The sequence below is a fragment of the Ictalurus punctatus genome, chromosome 19, assembly GCF_001660625.3.
Source record: "Ictalurus punctatus breed USDA103 chromosome 19, Coco_2.0, whole genome shotgun sequence".
Lineage (NCBI taxonomy): Eukaryota > Metazoa > Chordata > Actinopteri > Siluriformes > Ictaluridae > Ictalurus > Ictalurus punctatus.
Window position 1 is genome coordinate 775904 of NC_030434.2, and position 23097 is coordinate 799000.

The following is a 23097-nucleotide window of genomic DNA, read 5'->3' on the forward strand; positions in this document are numbered from 1 at the left end:
GTTGAGGTAGGAGGGTGCTGTTCCTGACAAGGTCTTGTAGGTGAGCATCAAGGCCTTGAACTTGATGCGGGCAGCTACAGGAAGCCAGTGGAGGGAGATGAAGAGGGGTGTGACATGGGTTCTCTTGGACTGGTTGAAGACGAGGCACGCTGCAGCATTCTGAATCATCTCAAGGGGTTTGATGGAGCTGGCTGGGAGGCCTGAAAGCAGTGAGTTGCAGTAGTCCAGTTTAGAGATAACAAGAGCCTGGACTAGTATCGGTGTAGCCTGTTTGGTGATGTAGGGTCGGATTTTCTTGATGTTGTAAAGGATGAACCTACAGGACCTTGCAGTTGCTGAGATATGGTCTGTAAAGGTCAAGCCGTCATCAAGAATCACCCCAAGGTTCCTGGCCGTCCTGGTTGGCATGAGTGTGAGTGAGCTGAGCTGCACAGTGAGGTTGTGGTTGATTGAGGGACAGGCCGGGATCACGAGAAGCTCAGATTTTGCCAGGTTAAGCTTAAGATGGTTTTCCTTCATCCAGACTGAGATGTCCGAAAGGCAAGCAGAGATGCGTGCAGAGACGGATGGATCGTCAGGCTGGAAGGACAAATGGAGCTGGGTGTCATCAGCATAGCAATGATATGAGAAGCCATGAGCCTCAATCACCTGCCCTAGAGATGTAGTGTAGATAGAAAAGAGGAGTGGACCCAGAACTGACCCCTGTGGAACGCCAGTTGTGAGTTGCTGAGTTTCAGAAATACCTCCCCTCCATGATACCTTGAAGGATCTGTCAGAGAGATAGGATTCCACCCAGCGCAGAACCGTTCCAGTGATGCCCAGGCTGGAGAGAGTTGACAGAAGGATCTGATGGTTCACAGTGTCGAAAGCAGCAGAGAGGTCAAGTAGGATGAGGACAGATGATCTAGAGGTTGCTCTTGCTAGTCGTAAGGCTTCAGTGATGGAAAGCAGAGTAGTCTCCGTGGAGTGGTTGCTCTTGAAGCCAGACTGCTTGGTGTCCAGGAGGTTGTTCTGTGTGAGAGAATTTGAGAGTTGATTAAAAACTTCTCTTTCAAGAGTTTTCGAAAGAAAAGGGAGTAGGGAAACAGGTCTGTAGTTGTCAAATATAGCAGGGTTGAGCGATGGTTTTTTAAGCAGTCGGGTAACCCGGGCTTGCTTAAATGAGGTAGGGTATGTGCCAGTAGAGAGCGATGTGTTAATGATGTGTGTGAGTGCAGGTAATAGTGTGGGAGAGATGGACTGAAGAAGGTGAGAAGGGATAGGGTCAAGAGGACAGGATGTGGGATGGCTAGAGAGGAGGAGTTTAGAGACATCAGTCTCTGAGAGGGGAAAGAAGGAAGTCAGTTGGGAGTTACATGGAGGAGTCAGTCTATGCATGTCTGGGGCTGAGAACAGGTTCCTGATTGATGTAACCTTGTTGGTAAAGAAAGTGGCAAAGTCATCTGCAGTGAGGGAAGTAGGGGAAGGGGGAGGAGGGGGACAGAGTAGAGAGGAACAGGTTGTGAAAAGAATGCGGGTGTTGGGGGAACTAAGAATCTTCTCTTGGTAGAATGTGGCTTTAGCAATGGAGATGCTATTGGAAACAGAAGAGAGAAGTGTCTTGTAATTGGTTAGGTCAATTGGGTTGTTTGATTTGCGCCATTCAGAGCATTCAGATGCTCTTAGTTTGGCCCGGTTGTTACGCAGAGCTTCTGAGAGCCAAGGACTAGAGGGTGATGTACGAGCAGGTCTGGAGGTTAGGGGGCATATTCTGTCAAGAGAAGATGTTAGAGTGGAACATAGCATGTCGGTTGCGGTGTTTAAGTCAAGTGAAGAAAGGTGGCTTTCGGAGGGAAGTAAGGTTGTAACAACGGAGGAGAAATGTGAAGGGGAAAGAGAGCGAAGATTGCGACGAAAAGAGATAGAGGGAGGAGACATTGATGGTGGTGAGGGGAGAGAAATAGAGAACTGGATAAAGAAATGGTCAGAGGTGTGGAGAGGAGTAATGAGAAGATTATGTGTGGTGCAATTACATGTGAGGATGAGGTCAAGCTGTTTACCGGCTTTGTGGGTTGCTGGTATGGTGAGGACGGTAAACAACAAGAAAGTGCATTTTGGCAGGGTCAGTGACTGTAACAGCATGAAATTCAAAGGACGTGTATGAGCAAGAGGGAGAAAGACAGGTAAATTTCCATGTTTTGGAGAGAAGCAAACCTGTACCACCCCCTCGTCTGTTGGGGCGTGAGGTATGGGAGAAGTTGAAGTTGGAGGCCAGGGCAACGGGTGTGGCAGTGTTCTCAGCATGGATCCAGGTCTCAGTCAGAGCCAGCACGCTGAGATTGGAGTGGGTTGCAAATGCAGAAATGAAATCTGCCTTGTTGACAGCAGATTGGCAGTTCCAAAGTCCGACTGAGAATGAGATGGAACCTGCAGAGGCCGCATTCAGAAAGCGTAGGTTGTCCAAGTTGAGTACGTTTCTGGGAGAATGTCACGGTCTGTGCCTGTGGCAAATAACAGGGATGAACTGATGACACATGTTAGTGTGTGGAAACAGGTAACAGCAAGAGGAATAAAGGGAGAAAAAGTATACTTAGCAGCACGTGTGATGTCTTGTCGGTGTCCTTATTCGGTGGACTCGCACAGGTAGACTTGCAGGTCTTTACACGAGCTCGGTCTTCACATGACAAGGGCTGACGCTTCCGCCTCAACTTTTCTTAATTAATAAATACTGATGTGTTTCAGCTGAGCACACCTCCTTAATTAGCAAAACAAAGAGTAGTCGCGTGAACGAGCGACTCCCGACCGAAACTGAATACTGGAATTTGCTTTAATCTAGCAACAAGTGTACAGCTCGTAGCAACAAGGAAGCACAGTCACAGTTACAGCTTCTATCTGACAATCAGTGCTAAAACTAGTTTCAACTAAAAAATCCAGAAAGAAACACTTACCAGTTACTGTTCGCCTGGGTCAATAATCGCTTCATACTTGGTTCTTTCAATCCCTAGTAGTAGTTTCGCTTCAGATATTGTGTCACTATTTCATCTTTAGGCAAAATCCTTTCCTTATCATTTATTTTACTGTGCAGCTGGAACTCAACCACTGGCATCTGAAACATTCAAGGAGGAATCACAGGTATAACCACCGTAGGGCTCATTCAAATACATTTACAGGTAAGCTACTGTAAAGGGGCAGTTACAGTAAATTACTGGCAATAGTGCTGCCAGTAAGTTACCGCAAAAATGCAACAAAATGTCTAACAGTGCAGACAGAGTACAAGTAAAACAGGGAATGATTTTATTTTAGTACGTGTAGGAATAGGGAAGGTGAGGACGTGAGGTCGTTCCTCTCATTGGTTGCCAGCTGTGTGTGTTTCTTTTTTTTCCAGTTTCATTTTTATTGAGCATTTCTGCTGAAAATTTCTGCTCTACATTTCTGCTGAACATTTCTGCTGAACATTTCTGCTGGACTAAACATTTCTGCTGAACATTTCTGCTGAAAATTTCTGCTGAACTAAACATTTCTGCTGAACATTTCTGCTGAACATTTCTGCTGAACTAAACATTTCTACTGAACATTTCTGCTAGACATTTCTGCTGAACTAAACATTTCTGCTAAACATTTCTGCTGAACTAAACATTTCTGCTGAACATTTCTGCTGAACACGTCTACGATGTCTACCACTTGTCCTCTACGTCCGGATACATCACAGAAAGTCTCGACTTGGACAGATGGACTCTATTTAAAACTTTGAACTGTATAAGTCCAAGACGAGCACAAGAAGTGGTAGACTGTATCCTACCTATAGCACGTTTCCAACACTCCTCACTTATCTGTACTCCTAACTCCGTTTCCCACACATTCCTAATTTTGTTACTCGACTCACTACCTAGCGCCAGAATAAAATCATAAATCCTAGAAATCATTCCTCTCTGATGCGGATTGTTTGAAAACAAGCTTTCCCAAGCCTGTTCAGGAGGCACAGAGGGGAAATCAGGAAAACATCTAGAAATGAAATTCCGAATTTGAAAATACCGAAAAAATGCATCACAGGGAGGTTATAAGTGGATGCCAGATTGGCAAAGCTATCAAACACACCATCGGCATACAGATTTCTAACTTGTTTAATACCCTTGTCATACAATACTGAAAATGTGGAGTCCAAACACGATGGAGGAAATAGATGGTTGTTAACTAAAGGACTTAAAGAGGATGCACCTACAAACTTAAAGTGCTGTCTAAATTGATACCAAGTCATAAGTGTGTTGAGGGCAACTAGATTATCAGTATATAGGGAGAGTTTTTTAGGTAGAGAGGTGTAAAGTAAAGCAGGTAAAGAGGATTCCCTACAAGAAGATAGTTCCAATTTAGACCAAGAAGATCCAGGAGATTTAACCCAGTAGCAGAGTTTATGGATGTGCGCAGCCCAGTAATAGAATTGAAAATTGGGTAATGCAAGTCCTCCACTAAGTGTACATTTCTGCAATAAAGATTTACGAACCCTTGGTGGCTTCCCACCCCAATAAATGTACTAATTATCGTATCCAATGAATCGAAGAATGATTTTGGCAGAGAAGGAGGCACTTGCTGGAACAAGAAAAGGAACTTCGGTAATATATTCATTTTGATGACATTGATCCTGCCAATTAGAGAAAGGGGTAAGTTACCCCAACTCTGAATGTTAGATTTAACCTTTGAGATAAGGGGAGTGAAGTTAGCTGATGAAAGATTAGATAAAGAACGTGTCACGTTGATACCTAGATATTTAAAACCTGACTGACTAAATCGAAATGGTAGATTTGACTGTTGGAGAGAAAATGCTGCAGTATTGACAGAAAAACAGTCGCTTTTATCTAAATTTAATTTATAACCAACACCGAAGGACTCCAGAACACCCAAGACAGCTGGCATAGAGGCATTAGGATTGGTTATATACAATAACAAATCATCAGCATATAGCAACAATTTGTATTCTACCCCGTATCGAACTATTCCTTTAAACAAGGGAGAAGATTTTAGTGCAATAAACAGAGGCTCGATAGCGACAGCAAAAAGCAGAGGGGATAAAGGACAGCTTTGACGACACCCTCATCCGAGAGCAAAATAATCCGAATAAATATCGTTTGTCTGAACCCTGGCATTAGGGGATAAGTAAAGGAGGCTTTTCCAAGAAATAAACTCATCCCCAAATCCGAACTTCCTCAAGACTGCAAACAAATACTCCCACTCAACCCTATCAAATGCTTTTTCAGCATCTAATGAAATCACAATCTCAGGGAGCACAGACGTATGCTTTGAATAAATTATATTAAAGAGTGTGCGGGTATTAAAATACAATTGACGTCCCTTTGTAAAACCGTTCTGCTCTCAGATATAATATAAGGGAGTACATTCTCTAAACGAGATGCCATTACTTTCGCCAACACCTTTACATCTGCATTAAGCAGAGACAGGTCTATAAGAACCGCAGGAGGATGGATCCTTACCCTCCTTGAGAAGAAGAACTATCATGGCTTGTGTCAGTGTTGGAGGCAAAGACCCACATTCCAAAGATTCGTTGAACATAGCCAAAAGCAATGGAGCTAGTTTTCTAATAAATGTTTTAAAAAATTCAATTGTAAACCCATCTGGTCCTGGAGCTTTGTTAGATTGCATAGTTTTAACTGAAATTAAAATTTCTTCAAGAGAGAGTGGGGAGTCCAGTTGCATAGCAGTATTCGAAGCAATAACAGGTTTACAAAGATTTTGAAGAAATGCATTCACTTTAGTATTGTCTGCAGGAAATTCGGACTTATAAAGCGAAGTGTAAAACGATTTAAAAGTAGCATTAATTTCCATGGGATCTGTAGTGACAATATTATAAGTGTTTTTTATACTAGGTGTGGGTAGGGAAGTGGCCTGTCGCCATAGCTGATGTGCCAGTAAACGACTCGGCTTGTCGCCATGTTCATAGTATGAGCCACGAGTACGTAACAATAAGCGTTCCACCTCTATAGTCGAAATAAGATTAAATTCTACCTGCAAGTCAAGATGCTGTTTAAGAAGATCTGGAGAGGGGTTCAATGCACATCTTTGATCGAGACTACTGATCGCAGATGTAAGTTCATTAACCATAGCAGTGCGCTTTTTATTACAGAGAGTGGAGTAAGAAATAATCTGCCCTCTGATATAGGATTTAAGTGTCTCCCATAACAATGAATAAGAGGTGGAGTCATTCTGACTGAAGAAAAGAAAGTCATCAATAGAAGTAGAAATGAACTCACAGAATTCACTGTCTGCCAAAAGAAGAGAATTAAATCTCCAAGGCGGTGGGCTACGTTTATAAATAGAAAGATGAATATCTAATTGTAGAGGTGTCACGATTCCCCCTTGAAGCAGCGTGCTCGAAGCGCGAATGCGCGAGCACCTGCTTTTCCGCTGTTGACCGTAGGGACATTGGGACACGTGGGTTTTGTTTATGTCTGTCATGTCTCCTCCCTGTTCCGTCATTGGCTGGGAAGTCACGTGTGTCCGGATTACCCTCAACTGTTAGCAGTTGCGAGGGTAATCATGTCCGCATATATACCGCGCGCTTCCCGGCACACAACGCGGAAGATTAAGTAATACGAAGTAATACGAAGTAATACGTTAGTCACAGGTCATTCGTCATAGTTTGTTTCTTGTTTTGGTTATCGACCTAGATTCCTGCCTAGCCCCGTGTATACCTGTTTGCCAATCGCCTGACCTCTTGCCTGTTTATGAATTACGTCTTGGATCACGTTTTGGATTTGTCTGCCTGTCTGTCTTCTAAATAAACACTGTTCATCCTGCGCTTGCATCCGCCTTATCTCTGCACCGTCACAATTTGTGACGAGGCGCATGGTCAGAAATTACAATACCCAAATAGTCAGAAGAAACTACACAAGAATCAAGAGTGCTGTCTATAAAAAAAATAATCAGTCCTCGAATAGGAATGATGCACCTGGGAGAAGAAAGAAAACTTTTTAAGAAAGGGGTTACAGGATCTCCACGGATCAACGAGACCATTCTGACACATAAAATCGGAAAATATTTTAGACATTGCAGATTGATTCAGAGTATGGGGATTAGGCCGATCTAAGTTTGGGTCAATTACACAGTTAAAATCCCCACCGAAAATCAACAGGTGAGTATTTAAGAAAGGGAGATTGCTCAACATTCTATTAGCAAATTCCACATCATCAAAGTTTGGAGCATATACATTTACCAACAATACCTGTCTTTGCATTAGAGTACCGGCAACTATAATATATCTACCGTTCACATCAGCGATAACGTTAGTGGCCGAAAACTGTAACCTTTTGTCAATTAAAATAGCGACCCCTCCTGCTTTTGAATTAAAGTTCGAGTGGAAGACTTGACTCACCCAAGGGCAGTGTAACCTTTGATGATATTTAATACGTAGGTGCGTATCCTGTAAAAATACTATATTGGCGTTTAAACATTTCAAATGTGTAAAAACCTTAGATCTCTTGACAGGATTACCCATACCTCTGACGTTCCAACTAATAAATCTTAAAGGCGTGCCTATCCATATTACTACTAACCATTTAAATAAAGTAAACCACAGGAATATAAATAGCCAATTAGAGCCGAAGTGGGACCTCCCCCCAACCCCCCCAAACACACACCCAAAGTCTACATAAAACAAGGGAGACAGCAGTGTTTGCCACCAAGAGTTGTCCACAAGGTGAAAACAACTCAAAGAGTATGCTGAACAAAGAAACTAAATTACCTAAACAAAAAAAAAATTCCAGTAAGAGAAAAGACCCCTACTGACGTAAAATCTGATAAATAGTCTGCACACATTAACAAATATAATGTCCTTACCTTTTAAAGATTTGTAACAAAAAATATAACAGTGTAGCATGTAAAGTTGAGGAAATAACACTAATAAAATTAAATAAATAGAAACTCTAATCCAGTCAGAGCAACAAAACAGAGAAGCACATTAATACAGGAGTAGATTTAAGAGGAGTGAGACCGCAAAATCTAGACGAAGTAATTCCTCGACAATATCTTCAATAAGAATCCGAATTCTGTAGAGCTGGAAGGCTGAGTGCAAAAAAATAATAAAAGAAAAGTAAAAAAAAATACTCCACTACATAGGTGATGCAGTTAACCCCGATATCAAGAGTTTAACATAGTCTCCTGCTTCCTCCGCTGAAATAAAGTCCTTCTGGACACCGTTATATGTAATGCGAAGCCGAGCTGGGTGAAGTATTCCATAGCGAGCGCCCTCAATACCACGAAGTTGATGCCGAACCTCGTTAAACGCGGCCCAGGCCCGGGCTGTCTTGGATGTGTAGTCAGGGAAAACGGAGATGGTCAAATCCATCATTTTAATCCACTGGATCTCTCTCGCACGGCGTAAAATGTCAGCACAGTCACTGTGATAGTGGAATCTGCACACAATAGCTCGTGGTCGTTCACCAGGCTTGGGTTTCGGGTGAAGGGTCCGGTGGGACCGGTCCAGAACCGGCTCCTTCTCCAGACCAAACGCCTCTTTTAACAAGGCCGCTACAGCAGCGGTTGTACAGGTGTCAGCGCCCTCTGGAACTCCCACTACCCTAACGTTATTGCGCCATGACCTCGACTCCAAATCCTCACATTTATTCTCTAATTGAGTCACGGTCGCAGTGAGAGACTCGATAGTAGTCTTCATGTGAACTATGTCATTGGTGCAACCGGAGGCCGTGTGCTCCATTTCCCCAACAGTACCTTTCCGTGTTGATATGGTAGCCTTGGTAGCAACTTTATCACTAGCCTGCTGTGTTTTCACGGCCTGCAGGTCAAGCTGGATAGTAGACAGTGCATCCCTGAGAATCTCCTGGAACTCCTTTTTAAAAATATTGGCAATGTCCTTCCTCAGTGAAGCCAGCAACTCAAGCTTGAGTGCGGCGAAGTCAGGATCACTGCTCGGCAACGTGGATTCAGGGGGAGAAGGGGGCTCGCTCGCGGCGCGCACCCTAGGCCTCAGTTGTGTCTGAATGCTACCATGGGTTTTCGTGTTCTTTCCAGACATTTAACGAGCCACAAAGGTAAAAGTGTAAACAAGGAAAAGAAGTAGAATAAGTCAAAATATACCATATGACCAAAAAGCGCTAATTAATTACAATTATAATTGAAATCAGCAGGAGCCTCCAACTTCGCATTTTACTCCATCGAACTCCGAGTTCGAACTAGCTGTGTGTGTTTCTGCCGCGCCGCCTCATAGCCATGTGCTTCTGTGCTTTCCAAAACACTTGTGGTGCTGAAGCAGAGCTTACTTCCATCATTATGACACACCAGATCATTACAATCTAACATTTGTTTTACAGCATTCCCATTTTGATCACTATATTCACTTCCCCACAATGTACTGTGTGCATTAAAGTCCACACTAATGTAAAGTTTCCTTCTCCTCCAATGTTTTTAATTAAGTCCTTATTTAATCTTTTACACAGATTATAAAAAAATGTACCCTTATACACTGATTTCCAACTCATACTTCAACCACTACCAATTCAAATTCCTCATTCACACCCACCTCCCAGTATGTTACTCATTGTTTAATAAAAGTTACTACTCCCCTTCATTTCTTTAATCCTATCTTTGCGCACTGCCAAATACCCTTGAACCACAAAGTTTAAATATGATTTTAACCAAGATTCTTGTACACATATTATATGAGGTTTAGTCTTGAAATTATCTATATATTTTAAATTCTTGCCCATTTGATATTAAGCTTCTTCTATTCCAATGCAAGATAATCATCACCATTATGAGCCTCCATGTGCAGTCTGGGTATTAGTAACTTGCATTTTTAACTTTTTATTTATCTGATCAACTGTTACTCCATCTACATTCAAATACTTATCTGCTGCTCTTATGATTATTTTTATTTTTTCTGTTCTACACACTTTAGGCCGAGCAGTTCACTTCAGCAATAAAAGTAATTAATGCCAACTTATCTGCCATGATATTATTTTCATTTGCCTTTTCTTGGTTCAGGCATTTGTTTCACATCCTCGGGACTGCATCTATCTTCTCTACTTCTTTCTTTTCTGACATCTGAAATCCTTTGATTGCTTCGGCATATGTTAATCCTTCTGTTATCTTAACAATTTGTACCTTAGTAGCATTGTTCCTTACATGACATCCTCTGTATCCCATGCTATATTCTCCCCCACACTTGCAGCATTTTGGCTTGGTACCTTCCAAACTCTTTCCATATTCATGGTCCCCATCCCCCCACCTTACACATCTCTGTTTTTCTCTACATTCTTTTGGCACATGAACATACTTCTGACACTTGAAGCATCTCAGTGGGGGTGGGATATATGGTCGAACTGTGTATCTCATAACTCATAAAAATCTGGCAACTTTTGCTCATCAAAATGTAACATCATTGATAGGCTACCCATCTTCTCCTTGTTTCAAGTATATTTCAGTCTGCTTGCATCCATCACGTTTGCTCCTGACAAGCTTTTCTTAATTGTATCAATAGAAACATTAGTAGGTATTCCTGTGATTACTCCTCTCATCCATTTCTTTCCTCCCCTAACATTACATGTTAATTTTTTCCTAATAAGGTCTTTATCCCTAAAGCTGCCTTTTGTTGTTGATGTATTTACAGAATAGGATCATTTTACCATTTTGCAACATCTTAGCACTTTCAGTGTTTCCAATGTGTCATGTATCAGGGAAGGAACTCTGGACTCCAGTTCTCAGCAGCCACTGCACCACACACTTCAGTCACATGATCACCTGCACCTGTAGTCACTTCCTGTTTAACGAGCACGCTTATATATAGCCACTGTTTTGCACTGCTTCCTTGTGTCACATTGTCGACTTTCTATGCTTTTGTCTATCCTGCCGTGTTTAGTTCTTGCCACAGTGTTTTATATGTTTGTTGTAGAGTCTTTTGTATTTTGTTTATTTGTTATTAAATGTTTGAAAATCCCCACTTGCATCTGTACCCAACTTCGTAACCTGACGCAATGGTTTCTTTAAATGTTTTTGTAAATCTTAAAGGATTCGCATTATTTACACCTTCTAACAAACTTCACCAAAACCTTATAATACTCTTTTCTTCTTATAGACTGGATATCATCTTTCTCACTTTCTGTACCTGATGTTTGACTCCAATCTTTCCTTCTTTTGCACTTTTCAACTAAAGTCCACTTGCTATTTTAGTTTCTTCCATTTTCCCCACCATCTATGTTTTCCTCCATATTTGAGTCACTTCTGGCCTCTATGCCATTTCAGACCATCATGGCTTCAGTCACAACCCAGTGATGCCAACCGCCATTGTGTTGGTTTCCTGTAATAATGTCATCAATTATGACGTGAAGCTTTCATCTGTGTTCAATTTCTGCTCTGTCATAAATGGCAGACTCTGCTCTTGTGGTCCACAGTTTGGTGACATCAGCTAATGCAGACCTATGGGGCACAAAGGGGTGAGTCCAATTTCATAATTCATATAATAGTCTAATTAAAAGGAAGTAAAGTTTGAAAGTGACCTTGAGCCATTTCATGCACATGATTGTATAATTATATTATGTTTGTTCTTTTATATAAGTAAAGCCAATTACTTTTACCTTTCTCTTGTCTCCTGTGGATGCTGACACACATCCCCACCTCCTTATCGAATCTGGACCACTGTGTAGCAGTTTATAACCTGCAAGTCCTCAGTTGCACATTGCTGCAGCATCACTGGTTAGTGTATATTTTACCTTCTATTTGTCCCCGGCAATAAAAGCTTTCTCATATGTTCTGTGACTTATAGAGACTAGTGATTTTGAAAATGGTGGTGCTATAGAAGAACAAGAGGAATTCAACTTGGAAGCTGACATTCAACTCGACCTCGAATCAGAGGAGATCTTCACAGCGTAGCATGAATTCTTCAGAGTAAAGACTGCTTTACTGGAAAACTTTGGACAGCTTGATAATACATTTGAATCTGATTGAGGTACGGAATTTGTCCCTTTACTGTACAATATACTTGAAAATTTGAATAAATGCCTCACAGTGAACATAAAGTTGGTTAGAAAATTGTATGATAGATATGGTGCAGAACCGACCGAAATGCAGTTCAGATACAGAGCCTAAAAAAATGAGAACCGAAAATACTCCATTACTCTATAATTTGTGTTATGATGGAAACCAGAGTTCTTCAAATGGTCTGTTACATTATGATCCGTACACAACTCTGAACCCATGTGTAACTGAAGCGATCAACCGGCTGAATGAAAGTTTAATTCCATCACACCAGGTTGTTAGTCAAGAGAGCACTATTCAGAGTCCAAATTACAACATAACAAACACACCAGTGATGCCATACGACATATTTTCTAAATTAAATCAATGTCTGTTAGCGTTACAATTAACTTAAATAAACACGGTCATTTCGTACAATTAAACAATGATGCAGTCAACCAGTTGAATGAAAATATAAGATCGTCAGATCAGAGCAATACTCAATGATAATCCCAGCCGAAATTCCAGCCAAACTGTATCAAGAACCCCAGTGACATCGTACGACATATTTTTCAAATTAAATCAATGTCTGTTAGTTACAAAATAACCTAAATGAACAAAGACAATTTATGCAGATACATCCTTGTTTAATAGATGCAGTGAATCAACTCAATGAAAATATGGCATTATCTCCTGATCACAATATCATCTCAACTCCAGAAATCGCTCAGGAACCTAGACCGTTATCGTCCCATGATATGTTATACGAACTTAATCAAAGTCTTATGAGGATAAATGACAGTCTGGTTAACTTAATCGAATCCCCTGCCAATATTCCACAAAATTCGGGAAACGATAATGAGTCCAACTGTCCAATGGAAAACATGGAATTGCCTGATATCCAAGATGTGCACGATGGTGATGGGTTAGATCCTAATATTAGAATAATTAAGCATGAAAGATTCAGCAACACTGAGATTAGGAGGAGAGTGAATTTTTCTTTGATCGCTAATGTCAACAGCTTTTGCAGATTTTTATAATTATGTTTTAGAGATTTTAAACAGCGGGATTGAAATCGCTAATAATTTAATTACTTCTGAGGATGTCGTCACCTTTTTAAATCAGGTGATACGATCAATGTTTCATCACACGTTCAACTAGACAATGGTGTCATTGATTTGCATTCTTTTCTGACAATGTTTGTAAATGCAATTTAGAGTAAACGCAAAATTTTTAAGGATAATACTCTTGAAATAGTCATACAAATCGTTCGACCACCTCGGGGTGGTGCAATTAGAAGGAAAACAGGCCATACAGTGCATCCGGAAAGTATTCACAGCACTTCACTTTTTCCACATTCGTTACGTTACATCCTTTTTCCAAAATGGATTAAATTCATTATTTTCCTCAAAATTCTACAAACAATACTCCATAATGACAACATGATAGAGGTTTGTTTGAAATTTTAGCAAATTTATTAAAAATATAAAACAAAAAAAAGCACATGTACATAAGTATTCACAGCCTTTTCCATGACACTCAAAATTGAGCTCAGGTGCATCCTGTTTCCACTGATCATCCTTAAGATGTTTATACAACTTGATTGGAGTCCATCTGTGGTAAATTCAGGTGACCAAAAACCTAATGGTCACTCTGACAGAGCTCCAGCATGTCTCTGTGGAGAGAGGAGAACCTTCCAGAAGAACAACCATCTCTGCAGCACTAAACCAATCAGGCCTGTATGGTAGAGTGGCCAGACGGAAGCCACTCCTCAGTAAAAGGCACATGATTGCCCACCTGGAGTTTGGCAAAAGGCACCTGAAGGACTCTCAGACCAAGACAAAGATTGAACTCTTTGGCCTGAATGGCAAGTGTCATGTCTGGAGGAAACCAGGCACCAGTCATCACCTGGACAATACCATCCCTACAGTGAAGCATGGTGATGGCAGCATCATGTTGTGGGGATGTTTTTCAGCGGCAGGAACTGGGAGACTAGTCAGGATCGACGGAAAGATAAATGCAGCAATGTACAGAGACATCCTTGATGAAAACCTGTTCCAGAGTGCTCTGTACCTCAGACTGGTGTGAAGGTTCATCTTCCACCAGGACAATGACCCTAAGCACACAGCCAAGATAACAAAGGACTGGCTACAGGACAACTCTGTGTATGTCCTTGAGTGTCCCAGCCAGAGCCCAGACTTGAACCCGCTTGAATATCTCTGGAGAGCTCTGAAAATGGCTGTGCACCAGCACTCCCCATCCAACCTGATGGAGCTTGAGAGGTCCTGCAAAGAAGAATGGGAGAAATTGACAAAAAATAGGTGTGCTAACTTGCAGCATCATACTCAAAAATACTTGAGGCTGTAATTGGTGCCAAAGGTGCTTCAACAAAGTATTGAGCAAAGGCTGTTAATACTTATGTACGTATGCTTTTGTTGGTTTTTATTTTTAATAAATTTGCAAAGATTTCAAACAAACTACTTTCACATTGTCATTATGGGGTATTGTTTGTAGAATTTTGAGGAAAATAATGAATTAATCCATTTAGGAATAAAGCTGCAACATAACAAAATGTGGAAAGAGTGAAGTGCTGTAAATACTTTCCGGATGCACTGTATATTCAAATCAGAAACCATACAGAAGAAAATGAAGAATCTACACATTTTTCACAACAGAGACATGTTTTGCCTTGTGCGTTAACCAACTTTTGAACTGTGGAAAAAAAAAAAAAAAAAAAACGATTTTGAAACTGAACAAATCGCTGGACAATTACATGATGTCAGCTTTGCTGACGTATTGAGATTTGAGAGACATTTGAATTGTAAAATCGTAATAGTACACACTTCTGCCAGCAAAGCAGGATACTTTTTTTTTTTTTTTCCCCCCAAACTAGCAAAACTCCCCATGAAAAACGATTTACTTGTTTTTGCATGGCAACCACTATCATCGGGTTAAAAGTATCACCGGACTTTTAGAAACGAGTCATGTCACTCGGGGTTTGACGTTTTATGGAAACATAAATGCGATTATATGCTGTATTGATTTTGAGGGAGAGGAGTGGGTGGCTGAAGGGGATGATTGCATCAGTGCCTTCTTTAGAAGTTTCATTGTAATACATACAAGGGTTATACGTTTATCGTGCATAATGCTAAAGGGTTCGATTCATACCTTTTTTTTTATATCATTTAGGGAAAGAAGGAATCACGCCCGAAATCATAGCGCACTGCGGTAAAATTTTATGTTTCATCGATGCAGAATTTTGCCAGTCCTACATTGATGGCCTATCGTTCTTACCCATGAAGTTGAACAGCATCCCGAAAGCCATGGGCTTTTTTCAGAAACCAAGAAAGGCTGGAACACTGTAGAACATCAGGATTATGTAGGACAGTATCCTGAGTCTAAGTTTTACGGTGTAGATGGCATGATGCTTAAGGATGGAGAAGAATTCTTTAAGTGGTACAGAACGGTTTCTGAAAAGTCTTTGATTTCAAGAAAGAGATGGCCGAATAATGTGTGAACAACGTAGACGTCTTGAGAAAGGACTGTTTAGCCTTCAGAGATGAAATTCTGAAAAGTACAAAGGTCGATCCTTTTAAATGCATAACAATCACATCTGTGTGCATGAAAATCTTTAGAACAAAGTTCCTGCGTAAAGACACTTTAGCTATTCCGCCGCTTGATAATTACTTCACCAGACAGAAATCTTTATCAACACCTTCCATACAATGGCTCGAATACATTTCTAACATGCAAAACCTACCCATTCGACACATGTTGAACGAAGGTGAAGTCAGGTTTGGTAACTATTACGTAGATGGCTACTGTGAAGATGGACAAAAATGTAAGGCTTTTGAGTTCCTTGGATGTTTTTATCCCGGGTGTGAAAAGTGTTTTTCCCTCAATGACTCTGCATCCTCTTAGCTCATCCAAAGCTACCTTCGGAGATGTCTGTCAAAAATCGATGGAGAAAATGAAGCATTTGCAAGACACATTGATGTCGGAACATGAGTGTATTGAAATGAAGAAAAACGACAAGTGCGTGTTAAACTTTCTGAAAGACTTTGACTTTCCTGAGCATTTAAACCCACATGAACTGTACAATTTGATGGATCGCTTGAATTGGTTGTTTGCACACACACCGACAGCGTTATTTTTAAAAGTAAGGAAGGTGTAAACCTATGGTTACAAAACTGTAAAAGGAAAAACAACTATGAAAGCTAAAGGCATTACTTTAAATTGTATCAATTCTGAAATTGTCCATTTGAAATCACTGACAGACCTGGTGGATGAGCAAGGGAAAAATCCGGATCAAACCGGTCAACTCGTAACCATGCATAACCAAATCGTAAGAGACAAAAAGGGCTTTCATTTGAGAAACAAATCACAGTTTAAAAGGTTCAGGGTTGTGTACGATAAGCGTGTTTTATTATCTGATTTTACAACTCTCCCTTAGAGTTATTAAGACTATTCTTGTGTGTGTGTGTATGTATATGTGTGTGTGTGTGTGTGTGTGTGTGTATGTATATATATATATATATATATATATATATATATATATATATATATATATATATATATATATATGCATATGCATATATATATATATATATATATATATATATATATATATATGCATATGCATATGCATATGCATATATATATATATATATATATATATATATATATATATATATATATATATATATATATATATATATATATGCATATGCATATATATATATATATATATATATATATATGCATATGCATATGCATATATATATATATATATATATGCATATGCATATATATATATATATATATATATATATATGCATATGCATATATATATATATATATATATATATGCATATGCATATGCATATATATATATATATATATATGCATATGCATATATATATATATATATATATATGCATATGCATATATATATATATATATATATGCATATATATATGCATATATATATATATGCATATATATATATATATATATATATATATATATATATATATATATATATATATGCATATATATATGCATATGCATATATATATGCATATGCATATATATATATATGCATATATATATGCATATGCATATATATATATATATATATATATATATATATATATATATGCATATGCATATATATATGCATATATATATATATGCATATGCATATATATATATATATATATATATATATGCATATATATATATATATATATATATATGCATATATATATGCATATGCATATATATATATATGCATATATATATATATATATATATATATATATATATATATGCATATATATATGCATATGCATATATATATGCATATGCATATATATATATATGCATATATATATGCATATGCATATATATATATATATATATATATATATGCATATGCATATGCATATGCATATATATATATATATATATATATATATATATATATATATATATATATATATATGCATATGCATATGCATATATATATATATATATATATATATGCATATGCATATGCATATATATATATATATATATGCATATGCATATATATATATATATATATATATATGCATATATATATATATATATATATATGCATATATATATGCATATGCATATATATATATATGCATATATATATATATATATATATATATATATATATATATATATATATATATATATATATATGCATATATATATGCATATGCATATATATATGCATATGCATATATATATGCATATGCATATATATATATATGCATATATATATGCATATATATATATATATATATATATATATATATATATATATATATGCATATATATATATATATATATATATATATATATATATATATATATATATATATGCATATATATATGCATATGCATATATATATGCATATATATATGCATATATATATGCATATGCATATATATATGCATATGCATATATATATATATGCATATATATATATATATGCATATATATATATATATATGCATATGCATATATATATATGCATATGCATATATATATATATATGCATATATATATATATGCATATGCATATATATATGCATATATATATATATGCATATGCATATATATATGCATATGCATATATATATGCATATATATATATATGCATATGCATATATATATGCATATGCATATATATATGCATATGCATATATATATGCATATGCATATATATATATATGCATATATATATGCATATGCATATATATATGCATATGCATATATATATATATGCATATATATATGCATATGCATATATATATATATGCATATATATATATATATGCATATATATATATATATATGCATATGCATATATATATATGCATATATATATATATATATATATGCATATGCATATATATATATATATATATGCATATATATATATATGCATATGCATATATATATATATATATGCATATATATATATATATGCATATATATATATATGCATATGCATATATATATATATGCATATATATATATATATGCATATATATATATATATATGCATATGCATATATATATATGCATATGCATATATATATATATATATATATATGCATATGCATATATATATATATATATATGCATATATATATATATGCATATATATATATATATGCATATATATATATATATATGCATATGCATATATATATATATATGCATATATATATATATATATGCATATGCATATATATATATATATATGCATATATATATATATATGCATATATATATATATATATATATATATATATGCATATATATATATATGCATATGCATATATATATATATATATATATATATATATATATATATATATATATATATATATATATATATATATATATATATATAGCAGCCAACCCTGCAGAGATATATATATGCATATATATATATATATATATATATATATATATATATATATATATATATATATATATATATATATATATATATATATGCATATATATATATATATATATATATATATATATATATATATATATGCATATATATATATATATATATATATATATATATATATATATATATATATATATGCATATATATATATATATATATATATATATATATATATATATGCATATATATATATATATATATATATATGCATATATATATATATATATATGCATATATATATATATATATATATATATATATATATATATATATATATATATATGCATATATATATGCATATATATATATATATATATATATATATATATATATATATATATATATATATATATATATATATATATGCATATATATATATATATATATATATATATATATGCATATATGCATATATATGCATATATATATATATATATATATATATGCATATATATATATATATATATATATGCATATATGCATATATGCATATATATATATATATATATATATATATATATATGCATATATATATATATATATATATATGCATATATATATATATATGCATATATATATATATATATATATATATATATATATATATATATATATGCATATATATATATATATATATATATATATATATGCATATATATATATATATGCATATATGCATATATATGCATATATATATATATATATATATGCATATATATATATATATATATATATATGCATATATGCATATATGCATATATATATATATATATATATATATATATGCATATATATATATATATATATATATATATGCATATATATATATATATATATATATATATATATATATATGCATATATATGCATATATATATATATATATATATATATATATATGCATATATATATATATATATATATATATATATATATATATATATATATATGCATATATATATATATATATATATATATATATGCATATATATATATATATATATATATATATATATATATATATGCATATATATATATATATGCATATATGCATATATATGCATATATATATATATATATATATATGCATATATATATATATATATATATATGCATATATGCATATATGCATATATATATATATATATATATATATATATATGCATATATATATATATATATATATATATGCATATATATATATATATGCATATATATATATATATATATATATATATATATATATATATATATGCATATATATATATATATATATATATATATATATATGCATATATATATATATATGCATATATGCATATATATGCATATATATATATATATATATATATGCATATATATATATATATATATATATGCATATATGCATATATGCATATATATATATATATATATATATATATATATATATGCATATATATATATATATATATATATATGCATATATATATATATATATATATATATATATATATGCATATATATGCATATATATATATATATATATATATATATATATGCATATATATATATATATATATATATGCATATATATATATATATATATATATATATATATATATATATATATGCATATATATATATATATATATATATGCATATATATATATATATATATATATATGCATATATATGCATATATATATATATATATATGCATATATATGCATATATATATATATATATATATATATATATATATATATATGCATATATATATATATATATATATATGCATATATATATATATATATATATATATATATATATATATATATATGCATATATATATATATATATATATATATATATATGCATATATATATATATATATATATATATATATATATATATATATATGCATATATATATATATATATATATATATATATATATATATATATATATATATATATATATATATATATATATATATATATATGCATATATATATATATATATATATATATATATATATATATATATATATATATACAGAGAGCCTTTACTGGACACAGCAGGTGCATCCTCTCTTGTTCCAGTGTGAGGAAAGACGGAGGGTAGAAAGCCTGCAGCACCACAGGGTGGGCAGCCGATGTAAGCACTTTAGGAATATAATCCAGCCTAGGATACAGGAACGCCTTGGCTAATCCAGGGGCAAAGTCAAGGCAGGAAGGGTCAACAGAGAGAGCTTGTAGATCTCCCACTCGCTTGAGAGATGTCAGGGCCAGTAGAAGAGCTACCTTTAGAGTCAGAAGCTTCTCAGAGTCTGACTCTAAGGGTTCAAATGGGGCCCCTGACAGACCTTTCAAGACCACAGAATGGTCCCAGGAAGGTATGCGCGGCCTGCAGATTGGCCTCAGCCGTCTTACACCACGCATGAACCTCAAAGTTAAAGGATGTTGCCCCACAGAGGCTCCATCAACAGGGGCGTGGCTGGCCAAAATGGTGGCCACGTAAACCCTGATTGTAGAAGCAGCCAACCCTGCAGAGAAACGTTGTTGTAAGAACTCCAGGACTGTAGCTATTGCGCAGTTCACTGGGTCTAAGACAAAAAGCACATACAATTTCCTTGTGGATGGTGCTCTAGCATTTAACATGGTCTCTACAACCTCAGTTGTGAGACCAGAATCTATGAGCTTGTGCCCCTCAGGGGTCAGACCCACAGTTTCCATAGTTCTGGCCGAGGGTGATAAATCAGCCCTCCGGCTTGAGACAGTAGATCCCTACGGATGGGAATCTCCCAAGGAATACCATTGAGCAGGGGAATTATCTCTGAGAACCATATTCGAGCTGGCAAATAAGGTGCTACTAGCAGCAGATGGAGACGGTCTTGGTGAACTCTCACTAGAACTTGTGGGAGCAGAGCGATCGGGGGGAAAGCATAAAGACGTGACCTCGGTCATGTGTGCACCATGGCGTCCAGCCCCAATGGTGCGGGAGATGTGAGGGTTAACCTCAGCGGGCAGTGTGTTGTCTCCTCAGAGGTGAACACATCCACTTCCGCTTGTCCGAACCTCCGCCATATGGACTCCACCACTTGTGGATGGAGCCTCCCACCTCGGGCCTCAGCCTCTGCCTCGAAAGGATGTCTGCCCCTACATTCCGGCTGCCCGGAATGTAAATTGCACTCACTGACAAAAACTTTCTCTCTGCCCAGAGAAGGATTAGTTGCCCCTGCCTGAACAGGGGGCATGAACGTAACCCTCCCTGGTGGTCAATATATGAGACCACCTCTGTGTTGTCTGACACAATTAGCACATGGTGACCTCTCAACTGAGGAAGAAAGAATTTCAGTGCTAGGAATACGGCCCGCATCTCTAGCCAATTTATATGCCAATCCAGATGAAGGCCGCTCCAAAGACCGTAAGCTGGACAGCCATTTAAGACTGCACCACAGCCCAAGAGAGACGCATCTGTCATTATCGTCTTGCGGTAAAGAGACGCCCCTAGAGTGTGACCCGAGGCTAGAAACTGTGGGCACTGTTGTGGATAAAAATGACATGAAATAAACATAAGGGAGACCTAGTATGAGTAATATGTAATTTTATTGATAATTCACAGGACTGGTGGGTGCATAATCTTGAGGAGAGCGGTAGGGGGAAGAAAATGGGGTATGTCCTGGGGACATGGGATAGTCAGCAAAGGTGAAATAAGGAGACCACTGAGAGTAGGGCAGACTGACAGGTGAGAAGAGGGAAGAATGGTCAGATTCAAATCCAGCCCCTCCAGTAAAGGAGAGAAGGAAAAATGACGACGGGCACCTAGACTCTCAGAAGCGGTATTAGGCGGATATTGACGAATTGGATTCACACTTTAAGATCTTTTAAGAATAACACGCTCTGGTTTATTAGTCAAAAAGAAGTATAAGAGCTGGGGAGTGCAAACACACACACACTTGTACAGTCAAGGGCAGGCATGAAGACATAACACACACACACTCTCTCTGTCTCTCTCTCTCTCACACACAACATTATAACTTTATAGAATAATAAAAAGGAGTATTAAGATATTATAAGGGTAATAAAATAATAAAATATATACTCTTTATAAAAATAAAGAGTAGTAGGATA

At 35.5% G+C, this 23097-nt stretch overlaps 1 protein-coding gene and 1 long non-coding RNA gene across 7 annotated transcripts in view; one reads left to right on the forward strand and one right to left on the reverse strand.

Moving 5' to 3' along the window:
• The window catches only part of LOC108279549 (gastrula zinc finger protein XlCGF26.1), a 144624-nt gene that overhangs the window by 12260 nt on the left and 109267 nt on the right, over positions 1-23097 (reverse strand). For 3 of the 6 annotated variants that reach the window (XM_053688347.1, XM_053688342.1, XM_053688346.1), the window contains exons 1-4: positions 6240-6396; positions 2928-3085; positions 2194-2734; positions 760-1011 (exon numbers count right to left, since the gene is read on the reverse strand). The exons of 1 other annotated variant lie outside the window; for it this stretch is intronic. The gene's annotated coding sequence lies outside the window, so the exon portion shown is untranslated. Of the gene's footprint in view, positions 1-759; positions 1012-2193; positions 2735-2927; positions 3086-6239; positions 6397-23097 lie in introns of those variants that run through there. 2 more of the 6 variants (XM_053688343.1, XM_053688344.1) reach the window with 2 other exon arrangements.
• Positions 6492-14082, forward strand: LOC128635419 (uncharacterized). Its single transcript, XR_008398394.1, has 2 exons — positions 6492-6575; positions 11372-14082. It is a non-coding gene; the product is annotated as an uncharacterized LOC128635419 (long non-coding RNA).